The sequence below is a fragment of the Babylonia areolata genome, chromosome 18 (assembly GCF_041734735.1).
Source record: "Babylonia areolata isolate BAREFJ2019XMU chromosome 18, ASM4173473v1, whole genome shotgun sequence".
NCBI classification, from domain to species: Eukaryota; Metazoa; Mollusca; class Gastropoda; order Neogastropoda; family Buccinidae; genus Babylonia; species Babylonia areolata.
The window spans coordinates 15,056,018-15,074,200 of record NC_134893.1 but is presented as its reverse complement, the minus strand read 5'-3'; positions in this window follow the sequence as shown (position 1 = coordinate 15,074,200).

Here is an 18,183-nt window from a genome sequence, read left to right as displayed (position 1 = left end):
AACAATTTATGTGTACATTTCTGGAAGAATAATGAAATTGATGAAGGGGGAATCTTCATCCACACCCATGTACTGTACCGTGGAAGAGATTGTCTCCCTTATTTTAAAACTACTCTGTGTGTGTGTGTGTTTGAAGTGGATCTCCCCAGTGCTCACGTATAGAAAGAATAGGAAAAAAACACAAGATAGACATGGGGCATCAGTGGTCTGATGGTGGAAGACTCACCTGCCCTGTGTCATGACGCACTCACGGACAAGAGATGACCATTCACTAACCACAACACCAAACCGAGAGAGCAAAGCAGTCGGGGCCCTTAAGATTCTGGTTTCAATTCACAGCCAATCAACTGACGGGGTTAAGTGTTGAAACAGCCACTGTCTTACCAGATAAAAAGAAGACGGGTCTGAATGGGGAGACCGGACCAACGCCCCGACCACACCGCCCCTCACGGAAAAGACCACAGCCACGAACAACTTGACCTTAAGGGCGAAATGCCAATAGGTCATTAAACTCACCCATACGAACGAATGGGTAAGAAAGCGGGGACCCTACTGCACCAGCTCACCCACACACATACTTAACAAGACAAACGATCTCTTGGTCAGTGCAAGGTCCGACACCTCGCCTGACAGCGCGTGTAGAAGATAAGCAGTTAAAGGGTCTTGCTGTTGCCGTCCGACTCACGACCGCTGGAAAACATATATCAAGCAGGTGAGCTCTGAAAAAGCAGCAAACCTTTCAAAAACTGTTTATATGGGGTGGTGGTAAGACGCCTAACTGGGAAGCAAGCGTCCACAAGTTCGAATCCCGTAATTTGTTGTTTTTGTAGGGACCGGGATTTTTACTCCCCACTCTACCTGACTTCGTGTGGAGGTTTCGGGGCTGGTCATTCGGATAAGAGGATAAACCGAGATCCTGTGTGTGTAGCACGTAAAAGAACACCTAGGAACAAAAATTGTCCCTGGCAAAATCTGTAGAAAAACACTGACAAAAAAAAGAGAAAAGAAAAGAAAAGAAGGCGATGCACTACGGGCAGCAAAGCGCTCTCCCCGAGGAGAGTAGCCCGAATTTGACACCACGAAAAATGATATAACACATCAATGCAACACAATTCAATTCTTCTTCGTTCGTTGGCTGCGTCTCCCACGTTCACTCGGAAACACGAGTGGGCGTGTGTGACTTTTTAATTTTTATTTTATTTTATTTTTCATCCCCGCCATGTAGGTAGTCATAGTCGGTTTTGGAGGGAATATCATATAATTCAATACAATACAGTACAACTCGGTAACGTTATGGCTGAATAACAAAGGTCAGAAGCATCTGTTCTTTGAAATAAGACAAGGTATGCAACTCCAGGCCTGTCGTAGCTTTACGATTTCAAAGTTATCCTTGTTATGATTATTCCACGCTCCTGCTGGTGTCTGAATGTTTTCCTCTCGTACAATCATAGTTTCATACACATTCAGGTTCATTTTTTTATGTTTATTTTCCAGCATGATATCATACATTTCAATATGGCAGGACAAGTTATTGTAAGTGCGGAATGTGAATTGCAACTTCTAATAATTGTCAAGCCATCGTCAGCCATTGTTTTTGACAATGGCCCTGGAAAAAAAAACACACACACCCCAAAACAACAAACCTGGTGACACACTGTGCATTACTTAAAAATATATTGAAATTTCTATTCAATATACCCTTATGATGAAGAAAACAAGTGACGGGGCAAAACAACACCACCGGTTTGAAAGTCTCATTAACAGTAACAATTAAAGGACATGAACATTTTCTTATATCTATCTATCTATCTATACATTTTTGTGGGTGGGTGGATTTTGTGTGTGTGTGTGTTGTTGTTGTTGTTTTTGGAACATTCAGACACATTCTAAAATGAAATAAGCTGAAGTTTTATACCTGTCAGCGTGACACGCGATAAAGACAGAGAGAGATAAATTTGTCTTTTGATAGAGAGTTATACAAAGTCAGATTTCGTTGGTATGTTTTTTTGTTTGTGTGCGGTTTTTTTTTTTGGTTTTTTTTTTTTGCAGCCAAGGATTCAGGTAGACACATTCCCATACTCATTAAGAGTCCAACATATTTCGTTTGCAAGGTGCATTTTTTTTAAAAAGTACAAAAATCCTCGATTTCTTATCTCTTTTTTCTACCGTCATCCCACTCCCTATTTCTTTAGCAATGTACAATATAATCTTTATTAACGATTTGGACACACTGAATGATATTTTTCATGCAAATGAAGTCAACTGTTTAGGGCATGAAAATTCGAAAATAATCAAAAACAAAACAGAGCAAAAACCCCATAAAATCACAGTTTATGTCAATTTTACCATGTGCCATATTAATAGAAGGTAAACTCTGCTGCAATGTGTGTAAAGACACAAATATGTACAATGTTCGCAGTCACAAAAGCTCGACTTAGAAAAAAAAAAAAAAAAAAAAAATCACGCAACTATAACCATCATAGTACAGCACAACATTACGGTGTGTTTAAGAGTGTGATATCCGCGATTCGTGACTGATTTGTCAGAACATAGAACGCCAACACGTAATGAGTGGTTTGATGGTCAGAGGTCTAAGGACGGAGCGTTCAAGGTTCAAATCGTGCAATGACTGGGATTTTTACTACCACTCCCTCCCACCTTCCCGTCTCTATTAGACCTTGAGAATGGTATGGGAGCTAGTCTTTCGAATGAGACGTCACACATAGGTCTCATGCATTTTGGTGCACGTGAAAGTCCCTGTCAGTCGGGTTCGGAGGGAAGCGTTACGCGATGCAAGACGAGAGAAGACAATGCATCTCAATACAACGCAACTGACGCAATGGAATGCAATGCAACACATGCAACGCATTGCAATATACACCGCGGCACAACTCAACGATTCGTTTGCACAACACGGCACAGGAAATATCCGTTTCATTTTAACTGAAAACAAATCATTACTGTCGTTTTTGCATCCATGCCTCGACTATCTGTTTTTTCACATAGAAGAGAAGATATAAATCATTTATCTCTGTCCAGTGTTGTACTGTTCCACATTAAACAACTCGACCCACTGCCAATCTACCCGTGTTTATGACTCGTAGTGAAAAGGGTACTTCACGTGAAGAACCGTTCGTAGAAATGAATGAATGTGGGAACTGAAGTTCAAGAACGCAGTTGAAGAAAAATCATACAACCGCGGAATAGATATATACATCCAATCTAGTTTTTCAGCGAGTAAATGGATAAATAAGTATCACAGCGCATGGAGGATTTATGACAGACATCGAAGGTTGCAAACACACACACACACACACAAATCATCGACTATGACAACGCTCCATGAAGAACCGGACCAGGTTAACCATGTCCATGCCGACGAGAAAGGCGAAGACGACGACGAGAGAGGTGACACCGATGCTGGTCCCGATGACGGTGCTAGAGAGCCGTTCGTCCTGAGCTGACTCCTTGGAGCGAACGAAGGACGACAGGGTCTTGCGGTCCTCCTGCAAGGCGGCTTTGATGGCGGCCGTGGCTTCTTGCAGCGTCGTTTCTTGCTCTTCAGCGGATGCAGCCACGTTCTTCACGCAGCGGCAGCAAGGCGTCTTGATAGGTGTGGTGATGTCGTCACGCGTTGTGACGTCTTGCTTTCCTGTGGTGACGACACTCGGGGCCGTGATGTCATCCGGGGTGGTGGGGTTGGGTGGCTCGGTGGTGGTTTGCCCTTCTGGGGTTGCTGTGGGAGGCGAGACGCGTGGGGTCGGGGAGGTTCCGGTGGAGGTGAGCGTGGCGGGCAGAGTCTGCGACGTGACGTCGGTTTCTGTCGTTACGGGTGTAGTCTCTGCTGTTGTGGAGGTGTCCTCAGTAATCAGTGTTGTGGATGTGTCCTCAGTCGTCTGTGTTGTGGAGATGTCCTCAGTAATCAGTGTTGTGGAGGTGTCCTCAGTCGTCTGTGTTGTGGAGATGTCCTCAGCAATCAGTGTTGTGGAGATGTCCTCAGTAATCAGTGTTGTGGAGATGTCCTCAGTAATCAGTGTTGTGGAGGTGTCCTCAGTAATCAGTGTTGTGGAGGTGTCCTCAGTCGTCTGTGTTGTGGAGATGTCCTCAGTAATCAGTGTTGTGGAGATGTCCTCAGTCGTCTGTGTTGTGGAGGTGTCCTCAGTAATCAGTGTTGTGGAGGTGTCCTCAGTAATCAGTGTTGTGGAGGTGTCCTCAGTCGTCTGTGTTGTGGAGATGTCCTCAGTCGTCTGTGTTGTGGAGGTGTCCTCAGTAATCAGTGTTGTGGAGGTGTCCTCAGTAATCAGTGTTGTGGCGGTGTCCTCAGTCGTCTGTGTTGCGGAAGTGGAAGAGGCCTTTGATGTTTGTGCCATGGATGTGGCTTCAGTTGTCAGTGCAGTGGATGCTGGCTCAGTCGTCTCCGTTGACGTTTCACGGGTAGAGTACGTCGTCTGAAAGCAGAGCAGTCATAGGCGCCTGACACCCATCATGTTACGACGTGAGACAAGAAATGAATAGAATATCTTAGGGTGTAAGCAAAGCAGTCATAGGCGCCTGACAACCATCATGTTACGACGTGAGACAAGAAATGAATAGAATATCTTAGGGTGTAAGCAGAGCAGTCATAGGCGCCTGACACCCATCATGTTACGACGTGAGACAAGAAATGAATAGAATATCTCAGGATGTAAGCAAAGCAGTCATAGGCGCCTAACACCCATCATGTTACGACGTGAGACAAGAAATGAATAGAATATCTCAGGATGTAAGCAAAGCAGTCATAGGCGCCTAACACCCATCATGTTACGACGTGAGACAAGAAATGAATAGAATATCTCAGGATGTAAGCAAAGGAGTCATAGGCGCCTGACACCCATCATGTTACGACGTGAGACAAGAAATGAATAGAATATCTTAGGGTGTAGGCAGAGCAGTCATAGGCGCCAGCCACCCATCATGTTACGACGTGAGACAAGAAATGAATAAAATATCTTAGGATGTAAGCAGAGCAGTCACAGGCGCCTGACACCCATCATGTTACGACGTGAGACAAGAAATGAATAGAATATCTTAGGGTGTAAGCAGAGCAGTCATAGGCGCCTAACACCCATCATGTTACGACGTGAGACAAGAAATGAACAGAATATCTTAGGAGGAAAAGTAAGAAGAAAAGATCGTACATTATTCACGTCATGAACGGGAACACGAATGTTGCTGAAAACACCAGAACGATTTGAGGAAACGAACAGATACCCCCCCGAAACCTGCAGTACACCCTTCACACTTCAACATTTATGTAATGTACACGTGGTGTGTGTGTGTGTGTGTGTGTGTGTGTGTGTGTGTGTGTGTGTGTGGTGTTGTTGTTGTTGTTGTTGTTGGTTTTTTGTTGTTGTTGTTACTGTTGTTGTTGTTGTTTTTTGTATATAGTTCATCCCGTCATCTGAACTGTAGATGTTGATTCGGGCATCTTTCAAAACAGCAACCTGCAAAGAAAACCATTTTTAAAGGTTCAGAAAAGCCCACGGATACGGAGTTTAAAACTTTTCATACCTATTAGAACAGCACCTGTAAGTTAAACCGCATCAAATGTTGTTTATCATCAACAACAAGGGTAGACGACAGTGGCCTTTGTGCAGAAATTACTAACTGATGGGCGATTTGTTCTAGAAACGCGATAGAAGGTCTCGCCAAGACTTGGTGATGGGATTAAGAGAGACGGGAAAAGCTAACGGAACGTACTCTAACCTTGTACAGTCAGTATCAGAATAACTGCTATAAACCATGGGCATATCAGATAGCAACGTGTATATCAACAAATCGACTGGGAATTCTTACTGACACACAGAGAAATCTACTGTGGCTGAAGTACGAAGCAGAACAATACACATACGACATACGACGCGACACAAACACGACGGACACCACACAACACGACATAATACAACTTGACACGACACGATACGTCACGACACAATGCAACGTAACGCAAGACAACAAACACAATATGAAAGAAAGGAAAACAACGGGAAAACTACTTTTGCCTACTTTACCCAACCCAACCCTACCCCTGGAGAAAAAGAACAAGAAAAACAAACCAAAAACTTCCACCACCACCACTAAAAAAAAACAACAACAAAAAAACAAAAAAAAAACAACTTCTGCAGCCGAATTTGATACAATACAATAAAACACAACACAACACGGCACGACACAACGACGAAAGAACATCACACAAAACGTCAAAAAAAAAAAAAAAAAAAAAAAAAAATCCAAACACAAAAACAAACAAACAACACCACATCTGACCTGAAGAGCCACAGGCGGAAGAGGCGGAAGCGCGGGTAGGGTGTAGCTGGCGGCCCTGCCGCTGTAGGAGAGGACGAGGAAAGCCCAGAATGGGGCACAGCCCGGGTCAGTACAGCGCAGCTCCCGCACCCCTCTGCTGCTGCTGAACGTCAGCGTCAGGAACGTGTAGTCCCCGAAACGGGACTCATATCGCCTGTCGGGCTGTGCAATAAATAGCTGAATCAACGAATAAAAGAAATACATACATACATACATACATAATTTTCTTCTCTTTCTTTGTATATAGTCTTCTTCTTTTTCATATCGTTCGTGTGCTGCGACCCCCACTTTCACTTGTATAGTGCACCAGTGGGCCTTTACATGTATGACCGTTTTTACCCCGGCCACAGTGTAGGTAGTTATACTCCGTTTTCGGTGGAAATTTGAACTAAAAACACACACATGAAAATATGAAGGAATAAATAAAAGTTTAAGAATAGAAATAAATGAAAAAACATTTTTAAAAAAGAGCATGGAGCAGTCTCTTTGATTGCTTTATAAATGAATTTAATTGCAATTAATTTCGTGGCTCCTTAACCGACGTTCAAAAATATAATATTCAAACATGCTTTTTTAAAGGGCGATAAATCGATTGCGGTATTCGCAGTGAGAACGCTGTTTAAATCATATTATTCTGGTGTATCTTGGGCATTCAAAAAATCTTTAAGGGCAATTAAAAATTCTTTTTAAGTCCGCGGTAAAGGAGACGTGGCTATCGCCGCAATCACATTGCAACATTTAGCCTATTTCTCTGGATCTACATAGATGTACAAGTTTAGTTACAACCGGCTGACACGGTTGATTCAATTTCTCTTTTATGTTTATTCTAGTTTTATAGTTTTAAAGTTGATATGAAAATTGAGTATTTTGTTAAACTAATACCACTTAGAGCCAAGTACAAGTACTTCTAAACGTCGTATGAAGTGAAAAGGACTTCATTTTGAGAAAAGTCAAGACTGGAAATTTTTGCGTTTCATCAATTCAAGGGTATTAACTCTCACGGTTTATTATTTTTAACTGTGAATTCTGACTGATTCTATGGATATTTTTATGGCATAATCCAATAAGTGATGAGGCGTTCACAAATCTTTCTCTGAATAAATATTTAACGGTCTCCTTCTCCAACTTTCCATCACATGTTATCGTGTATTGTCGATTGAATATAGGATTGAACGGGCAGGTCAACAACTTGAAACAAAATGGCGTCGTTCGTGTTCGCGAAGAATATGAGCATGCGCTTTGAATATGTATAAATATGTGTACGCAATTGATTTTTGCCCATGACCTTCAGGGCTCAGCCAGTAGATCTATAAAGTCCACTCGTCGTACTGATTTTAATATTTTCCGAAAAAGGCCACTTGGGCAAATGAACATAGTGAAAGCCCTGTACACTGAGAGTAAAACACACAAGCTTTTTATGTATTGAGTGTAATTTCAAAATGTAATGTTTAAGATGAGAAAGATCAGTTTAAAGTAAATTAAGCCCCCTAGCATCAATTACAGATTAATTTCCTTTTTTTACTATCTGCACCAAAGACATGCAAAATAAATATAACTTCCATCCTTAGCAAAAGAAGTTCCTGTTTGAACAAAAATTGATAAAAATAACTGCTCTTGTTGTTGTGCCAAATATCAGATCAAAGTGCCAAGTTTAGAGAATGAAAAAAAATAAAAATATAACAGTAAATTCAGTTTGCATATAATTTGGCTTCTTTTCATTATTTTTTTGTGCCCATCACAGAGGTGCAATATTGTTTTAAACAAGATGACTGGAAAGAACTGAATTTTTCCTATTTTTATGCCAAATTTGGTATCAACTGACAAAGTATTTGCAGAGAAAATGGCAATGTTAAAGTTTACCACGGACACACAGACACACACACACACAGACAACCGATCACCGGGTTAAAACATAGACTCACTTTGTTTACACAAGCGAGTCAAAAACGAAAGAAAGATGATGGACAACATCGCACTCACCTGCGCCCCGCCGATAACGCTGACCAGTGCAGCAGGAACGCTGCCAGGCAGCACGATACAGACAATGCCCACAGCGTCGGAAGGCATGTAGGCCAAGAAGTCCCTGCCCCACGTGCTGTGCGGGCGCGGCAGATGCATGGAGATGGCCGGGACCCCGTAGTTCTCCCCGTACAGGACCTCCAGCACCAACATGGGGGCAGAGCCCACGAGCTCCACAGCGCTGAACATGCTCTGGTGGGTGAAGACGACGACGTCTCTGTCCCTGGCGGCCACGGTGGTGACTCCGTCCTTGGTCACGCTGTCACCGGCGTGGAGGAGAACCACCTTGATGTCCCCGCGGACCTGCGAGTTGAAGCTCGTGCCCAGGACGTAACGGCTGCCTAACGACTCCACAGGCGGCATCTGGCCTGACATCGCGTCTTTACTGGCTTCGTACCGCGTCGCTGACTGGAAAAAAAAAAAAGCAAAAAAAAGCGCTCGTTTGCAATCATGTTCCATATCGCACTACATTCAGTCTGTCATCCCCGTGCATACATTTTATCCATAAAATGTTTTTTTTAAGACAACCAAGATAATCTGGCAGATTCAAAAACAAAACAAAAACACACCAGAAACAACCTCCACCCCCCGACCCTCCGCACGACAACCACCGAACATGATGCTGACATTATCTGGATAATCTTTCTGTTGATTCTCCTTTGCGGACGAAAGGAAGTAGTCGGTTTCATAAGAAACAATCACTCACCCCCATTTTCGCCTCTTTGGGTTTTCTTCCAATATTGATGACTCGTTACGTCAGAAAAAAAAAAAAAGTTGTGGACTGTTTGGATGTCTCAGTCACAAATTTTCGAAAACTAAGTGAAGTCACCACCAGCGCCATTAGGAAAATTCGTTACTAAGAACTGTAACAAACATCATGTGGTGTCATCCTTCCCCAATATAGATATCCATCATGCTGTTGATGTCTGCTGGAACGCCCCGTAATCTATGTCAAGCCACGACAAGCTTCAGTGGGGAAATTTCGTCAACTACTCGTTGGAAACTGGAAAATCGCAGGGGAAAATAGTTGAGAAACAGGAAAATTATTTCTTTTAAAATCTAAATAGATTAAGTATAATGGCTTGAGCTATTAACTACAACTAATTTTGTTACGTTTTGTTAGTTCTTGGATTTAGCAGTTTACTTATCAACTTCATCGTTTTTTTGTTTTGTTTTTGTTTCTTTGGTGTGTGTGTGTGTGTGTGTGTGTGTGTGTGTGTGTGTGTGTGTGTGTGTGTGTGTGTGTGAGAGAGAGAGAGAGAGAGAGAGAGAGAGAGAGAGAGAAAGTGTGTGTGTGTGCCTTTTGTCAAAAGTCACTCTGAACGTCTCATGATCTTGGTCTGATCTAGCCTCTGTGTCCAGGTGGCCAGCGAAGAGCAAAACAATAATTTATTATGTCAGTCGACCGAGGACGCCACTGTGACAGCCACAAGCACTTTACTTTTGACCTTCCACAAATCCTGGGGTATAGGCCGTCAACGAGAAACCTCCACTGTCTCTTATTCTGTGCTGTTGCCTCTGTATGGCTCCAGGTATGGCCCATCTTTTCGGTCGGCCTTTTTTGCTCTTCCCTTTGGGGCCCCGTGTCGGGGCCTCTGGTCATGCTTGACGCCGATTTTCCACCAGTAGTGTGAGCCCGATCCATCCTCACCTTCTTCCAATGTCGCTTTCGGTTAAAAGTTGTGTCTGTTTGCACAGTTCGATATCATTGATTTTGTCTTCCCAGTGCCCAGTGGATGCAAAGGAACAGCCACAAGCACGTTCAATGTAAAGTCTGCCCACGAAGGAACACCCGAAAGCCCCGAATAAACACACTTCCGTGCATCATTGATATAATTATGTGGTTCTTTCATTTAACGCTGTAGACAAGATTGAATAAAACGGCTGTTTGTTAAATAACACAAGTTATGTAAACAAACTGCAGAATGGGCAGTTAGTGCAAGAAAAAAAAGGACGAAGGTAGGAGAGAAGGAACTGAAAGTAATTAACAAACAAACAAACAAGCAGTTACCTGAGTGTACTCTCCTCCACCAAAGACAGCCACCTTGTTGGTGGCTTTGACCCATGTTCCGGTGAGGTCACACGTGTTACAGGTCACTTGCATGGACTGGCCGGCGTCAAGGCTGCGGCCACATAACACACACCGGTCCGTGTAAACAACAACAACAACAACAACAACACACACACACACACACACACACACACACACATGGTTTTCTGGTCCATGATTAGAAACTATCCATGAAATCGACATTCTGTATTGATTGTGCAAGTACATGCTAACTCGGAGATGTGGAAACAGAACAGTAATTGTCATAAAGGCTTCACACTTGCTGTTGCTAGAGTTGCGTTGGGTTTGTGCGATGGTCAGGCATCTGCTCCTTTGTTTATTTTATTATTTATATATTTATTTATTTATTTACAGCAGACGTGGTGTAGCATATATGGATCAGTCCGCGCGCTTTGACGCTTTCTTGGAACTGAATACTGGCAAAACTGAAATAGTTGCATGTCACAGTTATACCAGTTTTTCCTGTAGTTGCCTGCTTCAGGTTACTCATGTCTTCAAGTCTCGCACTCAATGGTCAACAGTAGAAGGATAACTAACGTCCACTACACATTTTTGCAAGGCAGAACGTTCATGAAAGCTCCCCAAACGTTTGGGAAATAAGCGCTCTCGTGTCTTTGGGAAACAATTATGCGCTCTCATGTCTTCCCACTTGTGTGTAAGCTTTGAAAACTTCACTCTCAGCTTCACTATTCCTAGACATTTGCTCTATTCTTTTCAAAAGCAGCTGTGGTGAAGCGTATATGGACCAGCCAACACCATTCAAACTGAAACACGATAAATAATAACAGGAATTCTTCTTTGTAAAATATTTTGCTCTTCTTGTATAAGTTTATGCAACGTGTGCTTCTTTTTTTTTTCTTTTTTTCTTTTTTGTGCCACGACTGTGAACAAACAGTGGCTCAGCTGCCGACTACAGGAATCACAAAACGTTGAGGACTACTCGGGAACAATCCAAATGTTCAAGTTGTGGGTATGGAGAATCAGTATCAGTATCAGTAGCTCAAGGAGGCGTCACTGCGTTCGGTCAAATCCATATACGCTACGTCACATCTGCCAAGCAGATGCCTGACCAGCAGCGTAACCCAACGCGCTTAGTCAGGCCTTGAGAATTTTTTTTTAAAGGTAAATACATAAAAATACTACTACTACTACTAATAATATTTATAAGCCGCAAAATCTTGATGAAGTCAACTCTAAGCGCACATCCCCCAACTCCCCCCACACAAAAAAGGCAACAATGGAGAAATGATGGCGAATTCACGGCGGTGTATGTATCCAGTGTAATGAACACCACCCTAAATAGGTGCTTCCTTGCACGCGCATTTCCATTTTTTGCAATAAACAACAACAACGGAAAACAAGCTTTGGTTGATAAACCAGTGAATAAATGTCACCTTACGGGTGGAACATCGATAATTCAAACGCGTTTTACAAGCGGTTCATGGTGCACATCTGCCTCAAAACACACGTTTGTGTGTTCATTAAGAGGCCAGTGGTGGACTTTAATTATGCGGCCTGCATACCCTTGATGACAAAAATCATTCTTTGACAACATGTACCCGCTTTATGAAGTGTTTTTTGTGTGTGTGTGTGTGTGTGAGCGCGTGTGCATGCGCACGCGCGCGCGTATGTCTGTGTGTGTACGTGCGTGCATGCATGTGTGTTTGTGTGTGTGTGTGTGTGTGTGTGTGTGTGTGTGTGTGTGTGTGTGTGGAGTTTGCACATTTCACAACTCAGTGGCGAACCCTATTTCTTTCTTTATTTAACGCCTTTTCACTTTCAGTGATATTTGACCTGTAGGCTAATGTGTGTGTGTGTGTGTGTGTGTGTGTGTGTGTGTGTGTGATGTGTGTGCATATGTGTGTGCATGTGTGTGTGTGTGCGTGCGTGCGTGCGTGCGAGCGCGCGCGAACCCCACCTCTCTTCTGTGATGACGTTACCATCCAGGTAACTAGCCGAGGCGTAGCGGGCAGTAAGTGCGTTACTGACTGAGAGGGTGACATCAACCCGGGTACCATTCTCCACCGCCGTGACGACCAAGACACACCTATTGGAAGCACAGTATGTGGCCACCACGTACTCTGACGATAGTGCGGAGGTTGGCAGACACATGAATCTGGTTGAACAAAATCAGCAATAATAATGATGATGATGATGGTAATCAAAAGAAAGCATGAATGAGGAATGAGACTGAAGTCACATAAACTTTGGTAGACTCGTGCAGCGTTTACACACAGCATGCACAAGCATGCTCCCACTAATACACTCATGCATACACACACATACGCATGTACGAACACACACACACACACACACATACAGCGCTGCGCACAAATACACACACACACAAACACACGCGCTCAGCGCGTGCGCACAAATACAGAGAGAGAGAGAGAGAGAATGTGTGTGTGTGTGTGTGTGTGTGTGTGTGTGTGTGTGTGTGTGTGTGTGAGAGAGAGAGAGAGAGAGAGAGAGAGAGAGAGAGAGAGAGAGAGAGAGAGTCATTCGAGCTTTAATTTAGGAATTTCTATTATGAGCACCTCTAGTTTTATCACCAGGCACAATCCGTCGATAGTAAACCGACAGGTATAACCAAGGAAGACACAATAAACCAAAAACAACAACAAACCAACAACAGTGGAAAACATTACAGAATGGATAGGGAAAAAACAACAACAAAAAAACAAACAAACAAACAAAAAAAATTTGCAGAGACCCACCCTTTGACATACTACCGAGAAACCTGGGGGAATAATAATAATAATAACAATAATAATAATGATGGTATTTATATAGCGCTGAATCTTGTGCAGAGACAAATCAAAGCGCTTTCGCACCAGTCATTCACACGCATGCATAACTCTAAAACTGGAGAAACTAAAGACAAGGAAGAGGCAGGGAAGGGAGGCTATTTTGGGAAGAGGTGGGTTTTAAGGCCAGACTTGAAAGAGCTGAGTGTGAAGACTTGACGAAGCGAAAGAGGAAGTTCATTCCAATTGCAAGGTCCAGAGACAGAGAAAGAACAGATCTGTGCGGAATCCCAATGACTCCTCACCGAGTTTAGAGAGCAGAGGAAGAAGTGTGGTCGGTCAATGACACCGAGTTAAGAGAGCAGAAGAAGTGTGGTCGGTCAATGACACCGAGTTAAGAGAGCAGAAGAAGTGTGGTCGGTCAATGACACCGAGTTAAGAGAGCAGAAGAAGTGTGGTCGGTCAATGACACCGAGTTAAGAGAGCAGAAGAAGTGTGGTCGGTCAATGACACTGAGTTAAGAGAGCAGAAGAAGTGTGGTCGGTCAATGACACCGAGTTAAGAGAGCAGAAGAAGAAGTGTGGTCAGTCAATGACACCGAGTTCAGAGAGCAGAAGAAGAAGTGTGGTCGGTCAATGACACTGAGTTAAGAGAGCAGAAGTTTGGTCGGTCAATGACACCGAGTTCAGAGAGCAGAAGAAGTGTGGTCAGTCAATGACACCGAGTTCAGAGAGCAGAAGAAGTGTGGTCGGTCAATGACACCGAGTTCAGACAGCAGAAGAAGTGTGGTCGGTCATTGACACCGTGTTCAGAGAGCAGAGGAAGAAGTGTGGTCGGTCATTGACACCGAGTTCAGAGAGCAGAGGAAGAAGTGTGGTCGGTCAATGACACCGAGTTTAGAGAGCAGAAGAAGTGTGGTCGGTCAATGACACCGAGTTTAGAGAGCAGAAGAAGTGTGGTCGGTCAATGACACCGAGTTCAGAGAGCAGAGGAAGAAGTGTGGTCAGTCAATGACACCGAGTTAAGAGAGCAGAAGAAGAATTGTCGTCGGTCAATGACACCGAGTTAAGAGAGCAGAGGAAGAAGTGTGGTCAGTCAATGACACCGTGTTAAGAGAGCAGAAGAAGAAGTGTGGTCAGTCAATGACACCGAGTTAAGAGAGCAGAAGAAGAAGTGTGGTCAGTCAATGACACCGAGTTCAGAGAGCAGAAGAAGTGTGGTCGGTCAATGACACCGAGTTGAGAGAGCAGAGGAAGAAGTGTGGTCAGTCAATGACACCGAGTTAAGAGAGCAGAAGAAGAAGTGTGGTCGGTCAATGACACCGAGTTAAGAGAGCAGAGGAAGAAGTGTGGTCAGTCAATGACACCGAGTTCAGAGAGCAGAAGAAGTGTGGTCGGTCAATGACACCAAGTTCAGAGAGCAGAAGAAGAAGTGTGGTCGGTCAATGACACCGAGTTCAGAGAGCAGAAGAAGTGTGGTCGGTCAATGACACCAAGTTCAGAGAGCAGAAGAAGTGTGGTCGGTCAATGACACCGAGTTCAGAGAGCAGAAGAAGTGTGGTCGGTCAATGACACCGAGTTCAGAGAGCAGAGGAAGAAGTGTGGTCGGTCAATGACACCGAGTTAAGAGAGCAGAGGAAGAAGTGTGGTCAGTCAATGACACCGAGTTCAGAGGGCAGAAGAAGAATTGTGGTTGGTCAATGACACCGAGTTCAGAGAGCATAAGAAGTGTGGTCGGTCAATGACACCGAGTTCAGAGAGCAGAAGAAGTGTGGTCGGTCAATGACACTGAGTTAAGAGAGCAGAGGAAGAAGTGTGGTCGGTCAATGACACCGAGTTCAGAGAGCAGAGGAAGAAGTGTGGTCAGTCAATGACACCGAGTTAAGAGAGCAGAAGAAGTGTGGTCGGTCAATGACACCGAGTTCAGAGAGCAGAGGAAGAAGTGTGGTCAGTCAATGACACCGAATTCAGAGAGCTGAAGAAGTGTGGTCGGTCAATGACACCGAGTTCAGAGAGCAGAGGAAGAAGTGTGGTCAGTCAATGACACCGAGTTAAGAGAGCAGAAGAAGAAGTGTGGTCGGTCAATGACACCGAGTTAAGAGAGCAGACGAAGAAGTGTCGTCAGTCAATGACACCGAGTTCAGAGAGCAGAGGAAGAAGTGTGGTCGGTCAATGACACCGAGTTCAGAGAGCAGAGGAAGAAGTGTGGTCAGTCAATGACACCAAGTTAAGAGAGCAGAAGAAGTGTGGTCGGACAATGACACCGAGTTAAGAGAGCAGAAGAAGTGTGGTCGGTCAATGACACCGAGTTCAGAGAGCAGAAGAAGAAGTGTGGTCAGTCAATGACACCGAGTTCAGAGAGCAGAGGAAGAAGTGTGGTCGGTCAATGACACCGAGTTCAGAGAGCAGAGGAAGAAGTGTCGTCAGTCAATGACACCGAGTTCAGAGAGCAGAAGAAGAAGTGTGGTCAGTCAATGACACCGAGTTCAGAGAGCTGAAGAAGTGTGGTCGGACAATGACACCGAGTTAAGAGAGCAGAAGAAGTGTGGTCGGACAATGACACTGAGTTAAGAGAGCAGAAGAAGAAGTGTGGTCGATCAATTACACTGAGTTAAGAGAGCAGAAGTGTGGTCGGTCAATGACACCGAGTTAAGAGAGCAGAGGAAGAAGTGTCGTCAGTCAATGACACCGAGTTCAGAGAGCAGAAGAAGAAGTGTGGTCGGTCAATGACACCGAGTTCAGAGAGCAGAGGAAGAAGTGTGGTCGGTCATTGACACCGAGTTCAGAGAGCAGAGGAAGAAGTGTGGTCGGTCAATGACACCAAGTTAAGAGAGCAGAAGAAGTGTGGTCGGTCAATAACACCGAGTTCAGAGAGCAGAAGAAGTGTGGTCGGTCAATGACACCGAGTTCAGAGAGCAGAAGAAGAAGTGTGGTCGGTCAATGACACCAAGTTAAGAGAGCAGAAGAAGTGTGGTCGGTCAATAACACCGAGTTCAGAGAGCAGAAGAAGTGTGGTCGGTCAATGACACCAAGTTCAGAGAGCAGAAGAAGAATTGTGGTCGGTCAATGACACCGAGTTAAGAGAGCAGAGGAAGAAGTGTCGTCAGTCAATGACACCGAGTTCAGAGAGCAGAAGAAGAATTGTGGTCGGTCAATGACACCGAGTTAAGAGAGCAGAAGAAGTGTGGTCGGTCAATGACACCGAGTTCAGAGAGCAGAAGAAGAAGTGTGGTCGGTCAATGACACCGAGTTGAGAGAGCAGAAGAAGAAATGTGGTCGGACAATGGTCCTCACAAGCAATCTCTACGAATCCAGTTACGTCAACCCTTGTTTTTCTGATGTGTTCGTTGTGTTTATGTACGTGGTCCTCAGTTTGGTGCTATTGGAATAGTTATTGAGCAAAAATAGTTTATCCTTTTTAATTCTCCGTCTGTCTGTCCGTCGCTCTCTCTGTCTCTTTCCTATTGTTTCTGCAAAGAAAAGAACAGAAGAAACTACTTCTTCTTCGTTCGTGAGCTGCAACTCCTCGTTTACTCGTATGTACACGAGTGGACTTTTACGTGTATGACCGTTTTCACCCCGCCATTTAGGCAGCCATACTCCGTTTTCGGAAGTGTGCATGCTGGGTATGTTCTTGTTTTTCATAATGCACCGAACGCTGACATCGATTACAGGGTCTTTAACGCACGAATTTGATCTTCTGCTTGCGTATACACAGGAAGGGGGTTCAGGCACTAGCAGATCTGAACGTATGTTGACCTGCGAGATCGGAAAAATCTCCACCCTTTACCCACCAGGCGCCGTACAGAGATTTGAACCCCGGACCTTCAGATTTTAAGTCCAACGCTTTAACCACTCGGCTATTGCGCCCGTCGAAAAAAAACAACCCCCAAACCCCCCAAAACAAACAAAAAAACAAAAAAACACACACACACACCAAAACAAAACAAAACTAAAACAAAAACCCTGACGCAAGTGTTGAGTTTGTTGTTCAAATGTCAAGGCAAATCAAACATTTATACACGCACCCCTTGAGAATTGAGAGTTACGCACTTCGTAACAATGCTTAGATCTGCGTATGTTTCACGGTTTGTTTTGTTGTTGTTTTGTTTTGTTTTCCCGAGCGCACCCTCGCTTCGATTGTGCGAGATCGATTTTCTTCTGCGAGAAGCTCTTTAGTTGGGGATAGGGATGGAGAGTGGGGGCGGTGTGTGTGTGTGTGAGAGAGAGAGAGAGAGAGAGAGAGAGAGAGAGAGAGAGAGAAAGATAGAGAGAACTCAGCATTGCAGCCATACTCCTTTTTTGGAGGTCCGCATGGTAGGTACATTGGTGTTTGCATAACCCACTGAACACTGACACGGAATGCGGAATCTTTACGTGCATATTGGATGTTCTGCATGCGTATATGCACTGAGTGGCTTCGGGCACTTGAAAGACTGCACATAATTAATTCTGTTGACCCGGGATACCGGTAAAAAGAAAAGAAAAAAAAAGAAAAAAAAAGAAAATCTCCAGGATCTTCGGATTGATAGGAAATCCACTTCTCGTAGTAATCAGTGATCGCACCCGTCGTGTACAAGCGGGCAGCTGTTAGCCGACTGCTTGATTCATCCCTCTACACAAAGCCATCCTTCCCCCCCTCATCCACACACACACACACACATCCCACCCTCTCTTACGACCCTACTGCCCTCTGCCCCCCCCCTCCCTCCCCACCCAGACAGACATCCAGGATTCACCTCCAACGAACAACACAGCCTTCATCGAACCAAGACAACCTTAACGACTTGACTTTTGAGTCGTTAAAAACTCAACTCGAACGACTGCCCGACCACACCACGCCCATGCGATAACGCCCGCTAGACATCAAGCCGTTGTTCATGTTCTGTATTGTCCATGTGTTCTGTGTTGCTTGTTCAGGATTAAAGAGGCTATGCCAGTCTTGAATAAAAGCTTATTTGTGTTTGCACATTTCTTCTGTCTTTGCTGCTGTGTGCAC